The sequence below is a fragment of the Echinops telfairi genome, unplaced genomic scaffold (assembly GCF_000313985.2).
Source record: "Echinops telfairi isolate 266 unplaced genomic scaffold, ASM31398v2 ScPeMD7_2573;HRSCAF=3158, whole genome shotgun sequence".
Lineage (NCBI taxonomy): Eukaryota > Metazoa > Chordata > Mammalia > Afrosoricida > Tenrecidae > Echinops > Echinops telfairi.
Window position 1 is genome coordinate 13,737,329 of NW_022106471.1, and position 20,655 is coordinate 13,757,983.

Below are 20,655 nucleotides of genomic sequence, written 5' to 3' on the forward strand. Positions count from 1 at the left end.
GGTCAATTCTGCACTCTCGGATTTATATCACATCCCAACTATAGTTCTGGAAACCTCAAGGGATTCAAATAGCATTTTTTCTTTATTTTGTTTTAATGTACTTTAAGTATAGGAATAAACAGAAGCCAGAAGGAACAAGATTGGGCTGCAGGTTAGATAGGGTAAGGTTTTCCAACAAAATACTCAAAGGACAACCCTTGTTACCCTCAAAGAGTTTGCAGGTGCACTGTCACGCTGGGAGGTGCAGGGGTGCGCTAAACCGTGATGCAACTTGCTTGACCGTTTCCTCATCGATGCAGTTTTAAATATTCTTAAATTTCTTCCCAATAAGTCCTTGGGATTGTCCTGTGTCCTTGGAGAAAAAAATATATCAAGATGATCACCTTGGAATCTTCCACAACAGCTGCCATGATCCTCTGTCCCTTGAACCCTGTTGAATTCAGAGCCTGCTGAAAGCCACGGTATAAATTGGAACTTCTTTGGAAAGCATTTTAACAAGACTAAGACAATTGCAATACTGAGAGACTTTTCTGGAATAATCAACTGATCAAAGAGACATGTTTAAACACATGCATGCATACACTGGAACCCTAGAAGCAATATATCTTTTAAATTCATCCTCATCTATATATCTAAGCATGCATACAATGATGCATACCTATCATAAATAATGATCAGTGGCAAAATGTGAAGAGCAATACAGCATCTTTCAAGAGAAGACACATTTTTAAGATTTATTGAGAAGAAAAAACAATCTCCTCTTTTCAGACTTGAGATAAACGTATCAAAGATTTGAATTTCCTAGTCTGCATATAGCTATACTCTGTGTCAATCAGCAGACTTAAAAAGCCTCCTCCTATTTTTGAGGCATCCCAAAAGGGAAATGATATTTATAGAATATAGGTGTTCATGGGGTTGAGCTTTATGAAATAACACCTGATCCCAAGAGAAGTAAATCTTTAATAATATGAGGCTATTTCTAATTAAATAACACAGATGAAACAAGATGTCACGAGCAAAAGATGCCCCTTTAATCCTGAACTTTGGATTCTACTCTGGAAACACAATCCTGGGAATAATTAATGTTGCCCCATGGCTACCATTTAGTGCCCTTTGGGTTGTGACCACAGGAGAGATGGCAGGGCAGACGTCTTTCAGAAAGATTCACAGATGGTTTTCCACACTGGGATAAAGCAGGCACTAATTCCCAGCGAGACCTAAAAATCTTGGCTGCAGTATAAAGGGCATTCATTAAAAGAAGAAGGAAGGTTATACGGCTAGGATTCCATATTTTCATAGGTTTGAGGTGAGGCATTTTCATTACCACCAAATGTAAGAGAACATGCGATCTCATAAAGAGAACTTTAAAAGCAAGTCTATGCCAACGTACAGCATTCCCATCGCCTCTGGACGGAACCCAAAAAGAAGTTTGCTGAGCCGAGTTCTACAACCAAACCTGTTTCTTTGAAGCACAATGAATTCTGCTGTTTATATTTGTCCACAGAGTTATTTTGAAAACAGGTTCCCCTGTCACTGAGCTCCTGCCTATTTGACTTCAGTCAACAGTAATAAAAATCTTCAGCAATACCCACTTCTAAAGCCAATCCTGACTCAAAGACGCAGGTCAGGGTCCTTAGCAGCACATTTCCAAAATCCTGTCCACCTTGTCCAGCTGTCCTTGTCCCTCGGTTTCCAGAGAGAATCCCAGTCTCTGGACCCTTCATTCCCTACTGGGGCTGGAGGCCGTCTCTGTCCTTATCAGCACAGGGCGCTGGAGCTGGACCTATGGCCAACAGTTTGCTCTTGGTGACTCTTGTTACAATCCTTCTTTTAGAACTGCTGGGTCATTGTGAAGTAATGACAGTTACCTGACTGTTATTATTAACTTGATCTATGCCAGCGATTCTTACTGTCCCACTCTCCCACCCAACAGCCTGGATTACATGGTTGCCTTGCCAGTCTGGACTGATTTCCAATTTCCCTTTGGATACCAGTTAAACAGATGGCTGGGCCTACGTGGTGTACCACCCAGAACTCCTTTAACAACCTGTTAATCTAGCTGCTGGACCTACACCGTGGCCAGCCCTTTGGTTCTTGCTCAAAGTCGCACCTCTTTCTGTAGTCCACATATATGGACTGACCATCGACTGTTCTGGTCCAACTCCCAGGACCATCCAAGCTCCTGAGCTCCTCTTTGGCTCAAGCAAAGGGAATGCTGAGCCTGTATCACCGCTTCATGTCTCCTTCTACCCAGTCCTGACTGCACGGGCCTTGGTCCCTTATAAACTCTCTACATATGGTCTCAGAATTTGCATCCTGAGAAACTCAATTTGTATCTAACTATGACTGAGTTTCTCCCCCAATACAAGCCCTGATCATGTTTATCTTATTACTCCATTAACCTCAGGCAACCGGTAATGCTCAAGAATGCCTATTGAATGATGCTAAGGCTAGGTTTTAGCTTCCCCAAATGCTAAATCTAGCAATGATTACCTGTTCGTTATTAGAAGAGCTGTTACATTTTCTAGAACCTTAACATGTTGATAAAAAATTATTTATATTTATATAATTTTATCATATTGACTTACAGAAAATTCACCTAAATGTGAAAGATTCAGTAATACTTAGTTTGAACTAGGAACAATTTCATTTTCTCCTGTAAAATGAATATATAGCAATACTTACTGCTAATCCTGTATTACTCATTAGGAAGCCCTAGGGGTCATTTTGGAATTCCAGAACACTTTTGATATTACAGTGATGGAGCGGCTCCCTAGGAATCTGGTGGGAAGTAACCAGGGATGTTTGGTATCTTGTAATGATAGAATTACTGCCATACAACAGAACACAGACATAGATCCTGAATGAGTTTTAGGGCGCATGATCGAAAACTTCCTTTGTAATTATTTGAGCCTACAATTACCTTTAATGAAGGATGGATTGTACTCAAATGCTGTTTTGTTGACGACTTTAGGAATAATATTTCATATTTTGGTAATTCATGTCAGTGGATAACAGCACTTCTGTTTTTGAGCAGTTGCGGTGTATTGAATTGTGTGCCCTAAAAATATGTGTTGAAACCCTGTCTTCTAAATCTGAGTCCTTGTGTGGTGCAAAAGGTTAAGAGCAAGGTTACTAGCTGAAATATTGAGGGTTCGAATCCTCCCTCCCAGAGGCTCTGAAACGATCACAGCGATGAACGCCTTATGGAGCAGTTCGGTTGGGCAAACGAGGTTGCTACGAATGAGAATTGATGTAGGGGCTGCCAGTGGTGCAGCAGATTAAGCATCTGCCTGCTAACTATAGGTTAGGTTTTTCAAATGCACTGGCTGCTCCACGGGAGAAAGATGAAGCTTTCTGGTCCCATAAAGAGGTACAGCCTCTGGAACCATGTAAGTGACACTGTGCGTCAGTGGGACGGCAGTGAGTGAGCGAAGTCCTGCTTGGGAGTAACAGTGCTATTTTATTTTGTTCATCAGGTCATATCACAGTAGGACGGGTCCTAAACCTAATCACTTCTGAATGATCAGAGAGCAAAATAGACAGAGACAAAGGAAAAAGTCAGATGTTAAGGATCACCAAGGCACACCAAGGGATTCCAAGGATCTTCAGCAGACACCAGAAGCCAGGAGAGGGAAATCAGCGAGCTTTAAAAAAAGTTAAAGAAAAGTTCCATTATCTTTCATTTTTCCATGGAACGTTTCGAAGCCTCCTAGGATGTGTCGGAGTAGAGCTGAGCTTCATAAGGTTTTCAACGGCTGATTCTTTGGAAGGAGATCACCAGTCTTCCAGTCAGATGCCTCCGGGTTGACTCAAACTTCCAAACTTTTGGCTGGTGGCTGAGTGAGTTAGCCCTCATGAGATGTAGTCAGGTACCTCAGATGGCCCTTCCAGCCCTATCCCATTGCTGATGTATTGTAAACTCTGGCCTCTAGGTCCACAGCTCTAATCTCACTTTGGAGGGAGTCCTTTGTTATACTAATGGACAGGGTGAAGATGGAAAGTATTCTGAGGCTGCACCAAATCACTACACTTTCGTTCCTTGGGGATACGGTCTACTGGAAGAGGAAACCCCACACCCCATTAAAGCAATTTCCCTGTGTACAAGAGTCATCTTAGAAGCTCAAACCCACAGCCACCCAGCCATGCCACTCATGGAGACCCTGTGAGACGGGACAGAATTGCCTCTGTGGGTGTCCAAAGCACAGCTCGTCACAGAAGTCAAAAGCCTCATCTTTCTCCCTCAGAGTGCGTGATGGTTTCTGAAGTGATGGTGGCTGAGACCAGGGGACCAATAACTGTATCCTTATTGTTTACTGATCCTGGCTTGGTAAAACCTGTCAACTTCCCCAATAACCCCCTTAATTGTATCAACTATGAGTCAACTTTTTTTAAAGCTCCCTGGTTTCCTTCTCCTGGATTCTGGTGTCTGCTGAAGATCCTTGGAATCCCTTGGTGTGCCTTGGTGATCCTTAACATCTGACTTTTTTCTTTGTCTCTGTCTATTTTGCTCTCTAATCGTTCAGAAGTGATTAGGTTTAGGACCCGTCCTACTGTGATATGACCTGATGAACAAAATAAAATAGAACTTTTACTACCAAGCAGGATTTCGCTCACCCACTGCCATCCCTCTGACGCACAGTGTCGCTTACATGGTTCCAGAGGCTGCACCTCTTTATGGGACCTTTGTGGGGTCATTGCAACAGATTATCAAACCCAGCAGAAGAGTAAAGTGTTGTAGGAGTGCGTAGTTGATGTCAGACGAGGGTGAAGAATGATGGTGGATGGAGGCATTTCAGATCTCTACCTCAAAGTAACAGGCCGTGGGCTGGTGAGAAACTGGATCCTCCCTCTTCCCCGTGTAGCTGGAGGATCTCAGCTATGGCCTCTGTGCCATTTACTCACCTTGGTAAAAGACAAGGAAAACTCTTGCCATGAGTCCCTTATGACTCAGTGTGACCTTATAGGGCAGCATAGAACTGTCTCAGAAAGTTTCAAAGACGCAACCTTATAGAAGCAGACCGCTACCTCTTTCTCCCACAGACCAGCTGGTGGGTTTGAACCACCAATGTTTCAGTTAGCAGCTAAGTACTTATGCACTGCAAGTCCAGGATCCTGTACAGTGACAGTGGCCAGATTATAGATAGTCAGATCTATGTATCATTGCATAGTCTCTGGTCATTATTTGAAGAGTACCCGGAAGTCACTGATGATCATTTGTATGTAAATAGAGAGCAGCAGTTTAAGATGTGTAAAAGGTCCACCCAATTTCTAAATTCAATTAGCAACATGGCATTTATATATTTTTTTAAATAGATAAATCCAAGCTAACCTTTGCTGGACATTTTTAATACCTTTTTACCTAATCACCACACTCCCAGTTCAAAGTCAACAGCTATGATTCTATAAGACTAAAGAGAGAAAGAGGGGCCAGGGAAGAGGAAGACAACTGAGCAAAATCCAAATAAGTGTGCACATCAAATTAAGTGAACTGGATTGATGAATTATATATGAATAGATTATGCATATGCATTTACATAAATATTATTTTAAAAAGGGAAATGAAAGTTTTTATTTAACAAAAAGCTTACAGTTCCATATTAAAAATACAATAAAAAACACAGAAGCCCCAAAATGTCAAGCATATACAAACTAATTTTGACTACACAAAAGAAAAGAGACAGCAGTTTGGGAATCCCAACTTTTAAATTCATAAAGTGTCCTTAAGTTTTCAAAGTTACGATTTGTAGCATTCTCGAGACCAGAACTATTTCATAGTAGTAGCAAATAGGACAGTAGCTGAACAAATGAATGAACTTGCTCAAATGTTTAATATATCATTAAGCAATCTAGGTAATTTAAGAATATTTTGATATTTAGAGTAGCTTCCACTAATAACAATCTGGAAGAAAAAAGCAATGCATAAACGTTTGCCTTTTCTCTGCTGGTAAGCGTGTTGGGAATCTGCATTTAAGATGGGAGGAAGGAAAACTCAGTTTCATTCCACTATTGATCCATCAGGCAAGAACTTAATCAATCTTCTTTATAAGCTATTAAAGTAGAGCTTGCAAAATGAACTCACCTGATGCATTCAACATTGATTGCCTCTTTCTAAGAACTGAATATGTCTGTCTTATCTACTGCTACAGCTGGGACTCCATTTTTAAGGGGTAAGATTCCCCCCTCATTAGTTTCTCCAAGATGGCCCAATTATAAAAAAAAGCATTTTTTTGATAGTAGCCACAATGAACAACTAAAACAAAATGAAGGCAGTAACTCTTGATTTCAGTCACAGCCCCTAGAGAAAAATGCAAGGCCCAAAGCTTATGTGCATGAAAGGGAATTCAGCACCAGTCCCAAGATCCTGCTCCAGCAGTGAATTCTGAAGAGCCCTCTGACAGCCTGAAACTAATGTCGCGACCTGAAGCTCTGATAAATCTTGGAAATTCAAAGGGAAACTCAAGGCAGCTGTAAATCCGTCCTTACTGCATATACATTTCAGCCCGGAGCTCCTATTTGTACTACAATAATGATATGATATTCCATTCAGCATCTATCTGCCTCGTAAATATGGGCAGAGAGGCCATTCTATATTTACAGGGCAACCTCCGAGTGCTAGATGCTATACACTGGGGGTTGGTGGCGGGGGTGGCTCTAAATTCTCAGTTTAATAGAAAAGGTTAGTAGCACAAATTCCCATGGACCAAAGAGAGTTCCCTTGGGCTCAACTTTCCTCCTTAGTCCCTTATCACTCCGAAACCAGATAGAAGGAGAAGCACCAGTCAAAAAGGCGCTGTCTCTAGAGCCTTCCCAGGGTAGCTTCCCATTTCATTATGGAATTGTTGCTACACCCCAACATAATATGACGGATTTGTTAGCTCGTTTCCCTCGGCTTGGTTTGGTCTTTGGGTGTTTCCCTATGATAGAGGGAGGGAACATTTCCTTGGCTGCCCACCTCCAGTTCTCCTTGATTCCTCTAGATTTTCTACAGTTCTACCACAGGTGGTTGACAAGGTCTGATTCTCAACTGGCTCCCCATACTGACTCAACTCCCCAAGGCAGGGACTGTGAGGAAAGTCAGAGAAGCAAAGGGCCTAGGTCTACATTCCCAACACCACTGCCTTCCCCAGGCTCCCACCGAACTCAGTTCTGAAAACTCCTGTCAAGCAGCTTAGGAAGCAATTACCCTGATCCACAATGAGGAGCCAGACCCCCGGCTAGCTGAGCTCCACTCTGCCCAATGCAGCGCCCCTCAGCCTCACTGCCCTACAAAAGTATCATCCTCTCCATTAAAGGTGGTTTCACGGGTGGGGGTTCCAAGGAGTTAATGGCTTCAATATGAGTGTCTTCAGATTATGAATACATTCAGGAAAATGGGCTACGGTATGGGGTCTAATGTTTATTTATTGCAAAAGTCAAGAATAGCTGGAAGTCCATTAAGAGGATGTTTCGGCAGATTATATTAATTTGTAATTAATTTTCAGTGGTATTTATGAGCAAACCTGTTAATCAGCATAAATCAGGCTTTGGAAATTATAATATTAACTAATATTAATTAAATGATAATTTATAAGTTTCGATCGTTTTAATTATCTTTTGATTAAATTACCTGGTAGTCAATTCCACACTGCTTTTGATATTAATTAGCTAACTTAAACATGATCTGCTGAAACTACCCCCCTGTGGATTAAGGCATATTGTCTAAACAGGTCAACACTAAGATACTTCAGAATGACAATTTAGACGGCATGATTAGCAGAATTAATTGTTTAAAGGCACTGGCTTTTTCATGCTCAATTTGCCAGCAGGTAAGGTCTTTAAAATATGCCCTGGGTTTCCCAAGGCCCAAATTTTGATACTTCCTCCATTTTTGCTATTCCCTTCTCTCCTCTCTCCCCCCTTTCCTTCTCTGTCCTGTTACCACATGGTCTAGCCTTCTGAGACCTGAATTAGTGTCAGCCTATTAATCAGCCAACAAAATATGTCAGAGGAAAATAAAGTTGCAACCCCTCCCCTGCTCAGGCAGATACAGTGACCCCACTGTCAGCCTCCCTCCCGGCATGGGGCTGGGAGCCTCGTGCCCCAGCCCAATTTAGGTCTCCCCTGGAACTGACAGCCAGCCCAGCCCTCATTGTTGTAAGTGTTAATGTTTAATTTAAAGCCACCTACCCTCAAGTTCTCAAAGCCAAGCGAGGATCTGGCTCCGCACGACGCTTACTCCTGCTCTCGAAGCCGTGCCTCTCTCCAGCTCATCCTCCTGAGCAGCCACTTCAGAAACGACGGGGTCTTTGGACAACAATCATCCGAGTGAGAGTTCGTATTCATCGGAGACATCATCAAGGAAAGCTGAGGAGTAAAAAGGAAACAACAAAATGAAGCTTGTTGTTGTTAGCTGCCAACTCGCCCCGACCCATGGCCTGTGGGCCGGGAGGAAGGCAGTGCCCAGGCTGGCGCTTGGGGGTCAGAACAGGTGAGCCAGAGGGTTTCCAACACGCAGTCCTCCACACACAGACCAAGGGCAGTCCCACCAGAGGACTGACCCAAAGTGGCCTAGGTCTTGCTCATGGAAGGGGAGACCACTGGGACCCGCCACGGCTTCCTCATGAGCTCAGCAGGGACGTTTAGTTTCATCTTGTGAGGGATAAGACAGCACACTGGTTTCCAGAAGCTCCACCGGGTGGGCCACACCCTCCCTGGAGGCACTGCCAGGCTAGGCAAAGCTTCTGCCAGCCCGTAGGCCATACGCGTGTTGACGGGCAGTTCTGATTTCTAAGACGAAAGCCTAACAAAGAAAGGGGTGTCCCTTCCTTTTACAAACACAAGGGCAACTGGTCATCTAAGGCTATACATATCCTAAGACACATAATCCTAATAGGGCAGCTTTATCCCGAAAAACTGCCCCAGCAATGGCTGTCGATGTGTGCTGTAGAATCGATTCTGACTTGTCAGGGTCCCACAGGACAGATGGAACTGCCCTACAGGGATTCCGAGGCGACAACCCTTTGTCTCTTTTCTCCTGCTGAGCAGCAGGTGAGTGCCAACACCGAACCTGTAAGTAAGTTAACAGCTGAACCCGTAACCACCGTACAACCAGGGCTCTGTTTCCACAGCGATCACTGATGGCAAATTACATTTCAGACTCCTTGGCTGCCGGTCGCAGGAGTTGAGAAGAGTAGAGTACTTGAACTTGAAAAGCAACAGCAGAACGCAACAGTAAATGGAACTTTCTTTACATCCTGAGGGGGTATGGGTGATCAGTTGTAGTGCCCAAGTCTTGGTAGTATTTCTGACTCATGTTATCAATAATTGCCATCTATAGAAATAAGTATAAAAATGTATATATGACAGAAGAAACACACTGTAGAGTTTTGATTTTTTTAAACATCTATTATGCTTTTCTATAATTCAAGGTGGAGAGCTTTTCTTGTGGTTTTATCATTCATCTCTTAGAACAGTGGTTCTCAACCTTCCTAATGCCAAGACCCTTTCATACAGGTGACCCCCAACCGTAAAAGTATTTTTGTTGTGATTTCAAAACTGTAATTTTGCTACTTTTGAAGTGAGCAACCCCTGTGAAAGGGTCATTTGACCCCCAAAGGGGTCGAGACCCACAGGTCGAGAACCACTGCCTTGGACTCATCTTCGAAAGGAGAATGAGTTCTTCCTCATCCAGACACAATAGAATGGGGACATCAAAAAGTTCATGGAAAAATTCCATGATCTCTTCCTTCCCTCTTTTTTTACCCTATGAACTTTTTGAAGGGCACTCATATAGAAAAGTCTGTTTATGGGCTTAGAAAAGACATTCATGGGGGGTTTTTTTTTGGTAGATTTTATAAAGCTGGTTTTAAGTGGCTTGTTATTATTTGACTACAGTTAAATTAATTTTCAAGGCATATTTCTGAGTAATTGATTGTTAAAATGTGCATATGATAAGCAATTTTTATATGAATACAAACAGTAAATTCTCTGGCAGTTGTTTTGGTAAAGAAGATAGGGAACAGCAGGGATGGCCACAAATGGTATGGACATAAAAATGTTAGAGATGTACAAGTTACTACTTTATTATATTCATAAACAGTAGAAGCATAACTTATGAAAAAAATTACTGTCTGAAAACACATGAGCTAGCATGAACCCCCGCCTTTAGTTGCCTACCATAAAGAGAAGGCAAAGTACCAGTTAGGACCCACTGGGAAAGTATCACTTAATATAAAGCTAAACCTCAGTGGGAAATCACTTATACATAATATGCGAAATATAAAATACCTGACAGTAATTGTAATAAGAACTGTGCAAAAATGAAGAAAACAACAAAATTTTATTGAGTCACATAAAAAGACTTGAATAAATGGAGACATATTTCTCTTGAATGGGAAGACTCATCATTATAAACAAGTAAAACATTGCCCAGTGAATTCATATTAATGGGTTGGTAAGTGCCATCAGGCCAGGTCGGACTCGTAGTGAGCCATGGTCAACAGAAGGAAACTCTGCCTGCTAGCACGCCAGCCGCAATCGTTGCGAAGCTTGAACCCATTGTTGCAGCCACAGAGGGCCAGTCCTTCCTGCTGGGGGTCTGCCTCTTGTACTATGAGCCGCCACTCTACCAAGCACAGTATATCATAGCTGCACATAATTCCACCTGAAATCCAACTTTCCTGAACTGGTCGTTCGAAGGATAGTTGGGCAAGATAAATAGGCAAAAGTAAGTGAAATTTGGAAAGAAATTTGGAAGGCATAACAGGGAGGGAACTTACACGATGAGTTATTACAGTGCACTGTTAACAGGACAAATCATGCAGTAGCATGAGGCTTGTCTCACAAAGCCACTCATGTAAGAGAAAATCACTGAAATCCTGACAAAGATACAAATGTATAGTACCTTTCGTAGTGATAGAATTTTGATCTGTGGGGAAAATAGACAGTGTTGGGATCAATGGCAAAGTATATGAGGGAATAAAAATTGATATCTGCATCATATGACATTAAAGAAATGCATTCCTCAAATGATTTGTTTCAAGAGCCTCTATGTTTTAGGTACTGTTAGTTCTACTTCCTAGCTGAAACCCAAAAATCCCACTGAAGTCGAGTTGATATCAATTCATAGTGACCCTATCTGGCAGAGAATTTCCAAGACTGTGAATTGATTAGGAAGCAGACTGCTAGCCGCATCTTTCTTCTGCAGAACAACTGGTAGGTTTACCTTGCTGACCTTAGAGTTCACAGCCTAACCCTTAGCCCACGGTGCCATCAGGACTCCTCCTGGACATAAAGAGGTCAAAAAATAGAGAAAAAGAAAAATATCCCAGACTTAAGAGAGCTGATATTTTATTGAGCCTGTCAAAGAGGTAACCAACCCATAGATTCCCCTATCGTATTGTTTTAGACAGCAACAAGTGATGCGACGATAACTAAGGGAGAGTCGGGGTGCAGAGTGATGGAACGGTGAAATGAAGGCAGATAATGGGAGTCAGAGAAGCTTTCTCTGGAGAGATGACATGAAGACACAAGCCCTGGGTATCTGGGGGCAGAGCATCTGGAGGACAGGAGGCAGTGAGCACAGAGGTCCCAGAAAAGAGCTTGCTGTTGAAAGGAGGCCACTGGGGTTGGGGCACAGTGAGATGAGAGAAGAGTTCGGAAGCCAAATGGGAGGAAGCCAGGAACCAGAACATGCCCCAAGGGCCCTAAGGAAGTTCCTGGGGCAGGGTGGAAGGATGGAGGAGTTTGGCACTGCAGGGAAACTATCTAACTTAAATTCTAAAAGAATAATTGATTTATGGAAAGTAAAATGCCCAGAGGACAGATTCCACGCAAGGCCACCTACTAGGAGCTTTTGCTGAAGTCCAGGAGAGAGGGAGTGGTGACTTGGAATATAGTGGTAGAAGTCAAATGAGAAATGGTTGAATTCAGGATCCACTTTGAAGGCGAAGCTAATAGGATCTGCTTATATCTTGATGTTGCTTTGGTTATCTAGAGCGGCCATAACAGAAATACCAAAAATGGGTGGCTTTCACCAATAAAAATGGTATTTTCTTACAATGTAGGAGAACAGAATTCCAATTCAGAGTACGTGTCCCAGGGGAAGGCTTTCTCTCTTTATGGGTCCTGAGAAATGGCCTTTGTCTCCATTGAACATCTGCAGGCCTAGCATGGAGATCTCCAAGTGTCTTGGCCATAGTCTGCCCCTGGATCTAGGATTTCCACAGCGCAGGGGCTCCAGCTCCAACGGGCACAAGCCCCCTGGTTTCTGCTCACTTCTCTCTCCTTTGACCTCCTACAAGCTAAAAGGTGGTGTAGGCTCCACCCCAGAGAAACTTCCTTTATATTGGCTTGGGGTGGTTAAAAAATTTAAATGTGTTGCATCCCACCTTTAATCCTCCTACAGCTGATAGTTTATCACATCAGATCCGCGTCTTGGAAGAACATTACGAAGTACCCCCTTACATAATAAAACAATGCCAAACGAGAGAATTATGGTCCAACCAAACTGACACTTTTTTTCGGTAGTGGTGGTAGCAGTGGGGAGAGTGGAGGTGAGGTAGGAGGGTGGCACAAATCGATCCATGCCAGATGTGGATGAATGCTAAATTATCTAACGTAAGAAAACATCATCAAAACCGCATCACCTTGATAATGTAAATACTTTATGTCCAATTCAAAATCTTAGAATATGAAATACAAAAGGGCTGTCTGATAGATGGAAATCTTTGGAAAGAAAGAATGGCTGGTGCCTCCATAAGTCTCATACTGGGATTTGAGAGGTAGGCAATTACTTTAAGGTTTTGCAAGGGGCACTATTTTCTATTTAACTTTAATTTTCTCTTCTGATCTTTGTTCCCAACAGCAAATGCCACTTGATTATTGGAATGGGGTCTATAGTAGGATAAAAGGTAAAAATTAAACTCATAATCCCCAAACAGCATTTCAATATTTTTTCCCAGCTTTAGCTGCTTTACCGAGGTTAGAACAAGGTGACACAAGAGATCATTTGAATTTACACTCCTCTCTGTTTGCCCGGTGGCGTAGTGGTGAAGAGTTGTGCTGCTAACCGCAAGGTCTGCAGTTCGAAACCACCAGCTGCTCCTTGGGAGAAAAACAGGGCGTTATACTCCAGTAAAGAGTGACAGTGTCGGCATCCCACAGGGCAGTTCTACCCTGTCCTACAGGGTCGCTGTGAGCTGGCATCAACTCCATGGACATGAGTTTGATTCGGTTGTTTGTGTTGGGCTGCTCCTGTTCTAGAGAAGGGGCTGTTTGCTGTGAACTGTCCCAAAATTAAAGTATCCAGATAAAAAATAAAGATGAGATGTTGGCACATATTTGTGTGATAAAATAATCATATGATCCTCAAAATTATCTAAAGCCAACGTTTAACTATACTGTTGAGGTTTTGCCACCTGACTCCCAGACCTCTTTAAAGAAATTCTAGAGAAAAGATGAAAACTGTCAAGGATTTCATTTTTATAAGATCCACAATCAACTTCCATGGCAATTTTGCTGCAAAAGAACTCTTTACAGGTTTTTAGAGTAAAGATGCCATGTCAAGGCTAAGGTGCCCTTGACCCAGACCATGGTATTTTTAATTGCCTCATATGCCTGTGAAAGCTAGACAGAATTAGATATTAATGCATAAGGAAGACCAGAGAAGAATTGTTGCCTTTTAGTTACGGCATTGCTGAAAAAATATCCATTGAAGACACCACAGATGAACACGTTTTTCTCGAAAAAGGTTTCTGAGAAACAGGGTGGTGAGAAGACATGTAATGCACGGTACTTCAGACAGTCCCTGGAGGACATCAGGCCTGGCCAAGTTCTGGGTCTCAGGAACAGAGGAAGAGCTACAAAGAGATGCCCTAACCCAGCGTCTGAACAGTGGGGTCCAGTGCAGTAGGCATTATGAGAACGCTGACTGAGCTGTCTTTGTTGTGCGTACAAAAGGCCACTCTGCCTGAAATCCAACTTGACAGCACTCAACAGCAACCACACATAACAAATGACGAGTGTGTGAAGGTTTATTTTAAATGACTGACATGATTACCTTATTTGATTGAGTTAAAATGATATGTAATATTATACTATACAGGCTGGTTTTGGAAAGTATTATTAGAGAGATAAGAAATAAAAATCTATCTTGAAAATTGATCTAAAAGCACTGAATTTGAGATTGTAGCTTATATTTATTTTCACATATATGCATTCATACACACTTTTACATATATCAAATTTCCCCCCTACACCTAATTATTACAAGAAGATATAGAGATTTACTTCTTTTTTGGCTTTTATCTAAGGTTTTAACATAGCTCATAATAATCTGTCAACAAAATTGGCAATTGTATCTTGACTTGTAAAATAAAACTCATTTTAAAAGTATCATAAATCTAACAGAGCATGTCTTGTGCTCTGATTGGTAGAAAATTGGATATTAAACACTAGGGACAAACTGATCTTATAATTCTGGTACTTGAGCAAGTACCAAAACAAAAAAGAAAAGAAGAAAAAAATCGTTATCTGGAGTTGATAGTTTAACTGATCATGATCAATTTGAAGTGCTCATTGCTTAAGTAAATGACCTTTGGGGTGATTTCATTAACTCCACACACTGCAAAAGGTTATATCTGAATCCAATTTTATGATTGAGTCCAGGCACATAAACTCTCAACATAGTTTGAATTAATATTAAAAAAAGAAGAAGAAAGAAAAAAGACCCAGGTTCTTTCTCAGTATGGGACAGTCATTGCAGGATTAAACCCACTGATGCTGAGTTGATTTTAACTCATAAGAAGCCTACAGAGACTGGAAAACTTTGTAAGAGCAGCCAACCTCATCTTTCTGCCCCGATCAGCTGGTAGGTTTGAACCCCTGAACCTGCAGTTAGCAGTCCAATGCGTACCCCACAGCAAAACCAGGGCTCCTCTCTGAGGAGCTACAGAGCATATAATAACAGCAGCTATTCTTCACTGAGTTCTTTGCTATTCTCTGAGTTTTAGCCATTCCAGTTATCTTGCCCAAAGATTCTATCATGACTCCGCTTGCGTCATGGACAAAAACAAGGTGATATAATTTGCCCAGTGTTGACAGAGAATCTGCCCTCCCAGTGAGGCAGTTGGGCTTCAAGGGAGAACATCTTCCCGAGCGACAGCAGCCTGTGTCCCTAACTCCTGGCTGTGTGGGAGGACAGTGCTTTTCAACAACTGCTGGAACTGCAGACAATCTGTGTGGAGAGTCGCCGTGCAGCAAGGCCGACAGAAAGAGCAGGAAGCGGGTCGTGTTCTGTGATCCACTGCCAAGCTAGCCTGCTTGGTGACCGGCTCAGTCCTGGCTGGTGCAGGTATCATCAGACCCACAACCAGAAAAGTCCTTCTGTGGGCGAGGGTAGAGACAGGGAGACCAGGGAGCGGACTCCTTTCAATAAGCACACGGGCCAAACAACAGCAGCAACAACCAGACCATAAACGCACAAACACAGCAGATCTGCAGGTGGAGACGTTGGATTCGATTTATATGTAAATATAACGCCTACAGGGCCTCCTGCTGGAGAGAAGATGCTTGACCTGCACACAAATCTTTTTGTTTTATTCTTTTGGCTCTTTAGTTATGCAGAGGATAAATGGTACCAACTCTTATACCAGGTATGAAAGGAGGGGTCTATTGGAGCACCGTGTGGACATGATGACTGTGGTGTTATGAGACGGCAGAGTCACCTGGCAGTCCCTGCGTTCACAGGTGTGGTACTCAAGGGGATCAAAGAGCTGCAGGTAGGGAAACAATAGTGATGGGTGTCAGGGAAGGCCGTGGTGGGAATGAGCAGTCAGAGAAACAGACCAAAGGAGAACATCGAGAAACGGCCATTTAGGGAGCTCAAGTCAGGAGCAAGTCCTGACGCTACGTGAGAGGAACAAAGAACCCCAAGAACTTTGGGTGCCATTGAGAAGGAGCGTCAAGGAGAAAGGACGGTCAATAATATCACTCCTGGCGAAAGGGACAAACAAGGCCAAGGAACCAGGAGAGAAGCTGGGACTTCCCATTCAACTCCTGCAGTCTGTCGAGTCACGTAGGAACAGAACAGCACCCAGTAAGAAATGCAAATTGATCCTTTGATTATTCAATTTGTTGATGTGGGGAATCTCTGCTGTGTACATAATTATTTACTGCTCCTTGAAGTGCAAGAGGAATTAGGAAGGACTATGGGAAAAGAAATGCAACTTACAATTTATTTGGCCATTGTATATACAATTAGAAAACAATTTCAACAAGCAAACAAGTTGAAGATAATAGAGTTTAGCTAAATTGGGCTAAAAAATAAGGAATAAAAGATCTAAGTTCAGCTGAAAGATAAACAATATAAAGGTCTTAAAGCAGTATATTGCCAGATAAAGTTTAAGAACTGCTCAGTACAATATCGAGCAGGGATGTGCTATCTAATTAATCCATCAATATCTCTTGATAATGTTCCTCCTGGGCTCCGCATAGCCAGAAGCACTTCGGGCTTTACCCCGAAGTAGCAGGCAGGGTCTTTGATAAGGAGACAGGCAATGGTAACACACACAAAAGAAGGGATCAGCAAACACACAGGCAAAGAACAAGGGCTTGGGGTCACACAGACCAGAGAAGGAGTTCCCAACTCTGCCCCTTACTAGAACTCGGGCAAGTTACATAGCTACTCTAAGCATCAATCCTGTGATTGCATATGCACATGAAATACTCTCTTATTGCTTGATACTGCCAGAAAAAAATAAGACATAATATTTATTACTTGCAAAAGTCTCTTTGTGTAGTGAAACCAGTCAAGCTCGGGGCTACTAACCTAAAGGTTGGTGGCTCAAAAACACCCAGAGACATATTAGGGGTCAGGGCTGGTAGGGTGGTGGTGGCTGAGGTCTGGAGAGCTACTTCCCCCAAACTAGCCATTGAAAATTAAGAAAATACAGTTCTACTCTGAGACACGGAGTAAGAATGACTCTGTGGCACCTGGTTTTCTCTGTACCATGTGTCTATATCGAGTTGGGCTGCTACCTGCAAGGCACCAGTTCGAAACCACCAGCTGCTCAGCAGTAGAAAGATGAGGCTTTCTACTCCTGTAAAGATTTAGTCTCAGAAACCCACAGGGGCAGTTCTAGTCTGTCCTATAGGGTCTCTATGGGTCACAATGGACTCAATAGAAGTGAAGGTTTTTGGGGTTTTATGTGTCTATATAGAACCCTGGTGGTGCTGTAGGGTAAGCATTGGACTGCTAACTCCAATGTTAATGGTTCAAATCCACCAAGTCGTCCTCCAAGACTATCTACTCCCATGAAGATTTATAGCCTCAGAAACTCTTTCTAGAGTCAGAATCAGATTGTTGGCAGTAGGTTTGACTGGAGTGGTATATATATCTGTATGTGTATATGAATATGAATATGCATATGTGGGGGGCCTATGTGTATAATGGAGGGAATAGGTTTGATATATACTTTTTTAGAGCAAATATATTCAAGCAACTACAGATGATTTATCTTGTTGAAAATGAAAACTGTGTTCACAGAAAAGGGTTTAAACTGTCACCCACCCCCACCCCCACCCCCACTCCCACTTCACACCCCAGCCCTTGCTCCAGAAGCAGACAGCCTGTCAATCAGCAGGGAAGTACCTCATTTGGGAGTGGGAAGGCCATCACAGAACTGCTCTCTACCAATTCGGTTAGGGATTCATTCTAACTATGATTTGAAGTGCCTAGAAATTAATGGAATATTTCCTGTCCTCGTTTGCATTGCCTGGGGGCTGGAAGTGCCCCTGTGAGGGAGCTGTATCCAGGGCAACTCGGGACCACGCTAAAGCAGGGAGCGCCCTTGTAGAGTGGTGCTGACTTTGGGATTAGGCTCTGCTACAGGAGACCTTGCCCGGCTGATAAATTGAAGTGGTAATTTGGGATTTCACCAGATAGAGCATTAAATGCGTTAGAATGAAGAAAATCCAAAAGGGGGCACATGCCGGGGAGCCAGACAAGTTGGAGAGTGAGGTTTTGTTCCGTGTTTTGCTTTGGTTTGTTTTGATTTGATTTTTTAACTCCGAGTCTCTCCTTCTGCCTTTGCATTTGAATCCTGAATTTGAGCATCTCTTCAGCGACTGCAAATATATTAGTAAAGTGGATTGTCTTCGTTAGTCTAAATTGCTCTGTGTTTGGAAAAACACTTCAAGAGAATGCCACTCAAGAGAAAGCTTCTCTTGGACCCAAATCACAACATCTTTAAGTAACTCTTGACCTTGAAGCATTTGTGCCCGGCACGTAGTGAAAGTACTAGGTGCAGAAGCAGTTTAAATCTTCCCAAACGATTCATCTCTTATTGATTCTCTTGTTCTATTGTGAGCAGAGAGACACCCACACACGAGTTTAAAATTAGGAGCTCCCTTGACTGTGACGAATGAAGGAAACATGATTTGCTCCCCAAGATATAGAATCATAGCATTTTCTCAACCAAGAGCTGTTGAGAACCCGGTGGCCCCGGCATGCCCTAAACACATTCATTAATTTATATCTTTAGCCTACAGATCCTCAGACATTTCTAACATCGCGGTTTTGTTCAAAGCCCAATTACTTGGCAGTCCTTTAAAGGACTCTGTCATTTAAAAAAATGTTTTATTGTGATTTAGGTGAAAGTTTACAAAGCAAACTGGGTTCCCATTCAACGGTTCATACACGTTTGGACCCACAACGTACCAGCCCTCTTCCAGCTTCCACCCTGCTTGCTGCTTCCATTCGGCCTTCCTTCCGAACCCATCCTGTCTTCCAAATGTCATCCCTGGACAAATGCAGCCCTTTGAGCTCAAGTGGTTGGTTTTTCCAGGGAGTTCATGCCTTCACTATTGTTATAAATCAGGTATGACTCCATGGCCGTTGATAATCACAATAAATGGACTTAACCTTTAATGTCCCTCATCCACATGGCCATTCCCAGACTCTATTTTTATATCTATCATTAACGTGATGTTTCTTTAAAAGGGAACCAGAGTTATATTTGCTTCGGGTCCTAAGAAAACTAGATTCTTCCCAGGTCTGTCTATCCTCTCTCTACTAACGCAACTCCCACTCATCTGCAGTACTGGTCAAGACCACCCTCCTTTACCTCACTAACTCGTACTCTGAAAGCCCTGTTTCAAGTTAAAGGAAAGAACAAAATCGGAACCATGAAAGTAACACAGTGGCCTTCCATTAGCTTAGTCTCCTCTGAAGGATATACTCATGAAACCAGTGGCTGTATAGTCGGTCCCAACTCCAGGTGCGTCAGAGCGGAACTGGGCTCCCTAACCTTTTCAACTACTGATCACGAGGCCTCTCTTTTCACAGGAGCCCTAGAGCCGAAGTGGTTACGAGTTGGGCTGTTAACAGCAAGGTAACCGGTTCAAAACCGCCAGCTGCTCTGCGAGAGGAAGAAGGGGCTTTCCATTCCCATAGAGTTACAGTGTCGGAAACCTGCAGGGGCAGTTCTACCCGGGCACTCTGAGTCAGCATCGACCAGATGGCAGGGAGGTTGGAGACTTATCTTTTAAGCAAGCTCGCAGAACATCCAGGCTTTTGTTTACCTGTCATGCTCTGACAGGTGTGCACTGCCTACGAGGTCAACACCACATCTAAGACACATCAAACCGGGAGAAGCATTTTAATCCACACTTGTGAAAACATTGCAAAATTCTTTTGCAAACAACGCTTGCTATAAAGTTCAAAACCATGGGTCTATGTTTCATGGAGGCAAATGTTTTGCCAATGTTAGTCTTTTTCTTCTGTAGATAAATACATGGCTGTTTTCATACGGCCTTCATTTGTCAGTAAAGTTTAGATGTAAAACTGATTCTCAAGTGTTTCAGTCTATGATCCCAGAGGTGAGACTGAGCCTAAAAGAGTAAGGCTGACACAAACACTGTGACAAAACTGAAAACCTGCCCAGCCAGCAGCGGGGCACCATGAACACCACAAATTCATGTGATGGCAATATGTCAGCCTGCTTTCCATCACCTGCCACTTTACGCCCTCCTGCTACCTGGCACATCAAGAACATGTGTTTTAAAACAGGATGTTATAATACTGGGGGAGAGTGTTCTCATAAATTAGAATCAGAATGTTCCAAGGTATCATTTTCACAAGATTCATGCCACATCGGATTTTTCAGAGAACCAATGCTTGACAACTTGTTAGTTAAAGGAGACCATGTTTGCTTGCATTAGGAAAAGAAACGGATGGGCAAGGGGCAAACAACGATCACCCTCATCCTACCAGGTCACATCGGAGCAGTGCTTCTCAACTTCGGTGTGCATCCAAACCACAAAGGGATCTTGTTAGGGAGCTTTTAGTATGGTCTGGGCATGGGCGGGAAGTGCTACATGTTTAGCAAGCTTCCTGGTGATGCTGGAGCCCCTGGCACCTGGACCACACTGGAGGAGCAAGGCCCAGAATACATCTCCATTTCCTTTCTTTCTTGTTATCCCCTGAAGATCTGTGTGTTAATTAACATGTCCTTCTAGATAATCTTTCTCTCTCCCACCAAAGGGCTAGGTGGGATGATGCAAATAGGAAATACTTTTGGTCTATCAAGCAGTTTGAATAGCTTGCTAATAAGGTAAACAAGGGACAGAGTAAATGAGTGTGTGTGTGTGTGTGTGTGTGTGTGTGTGTGTGTG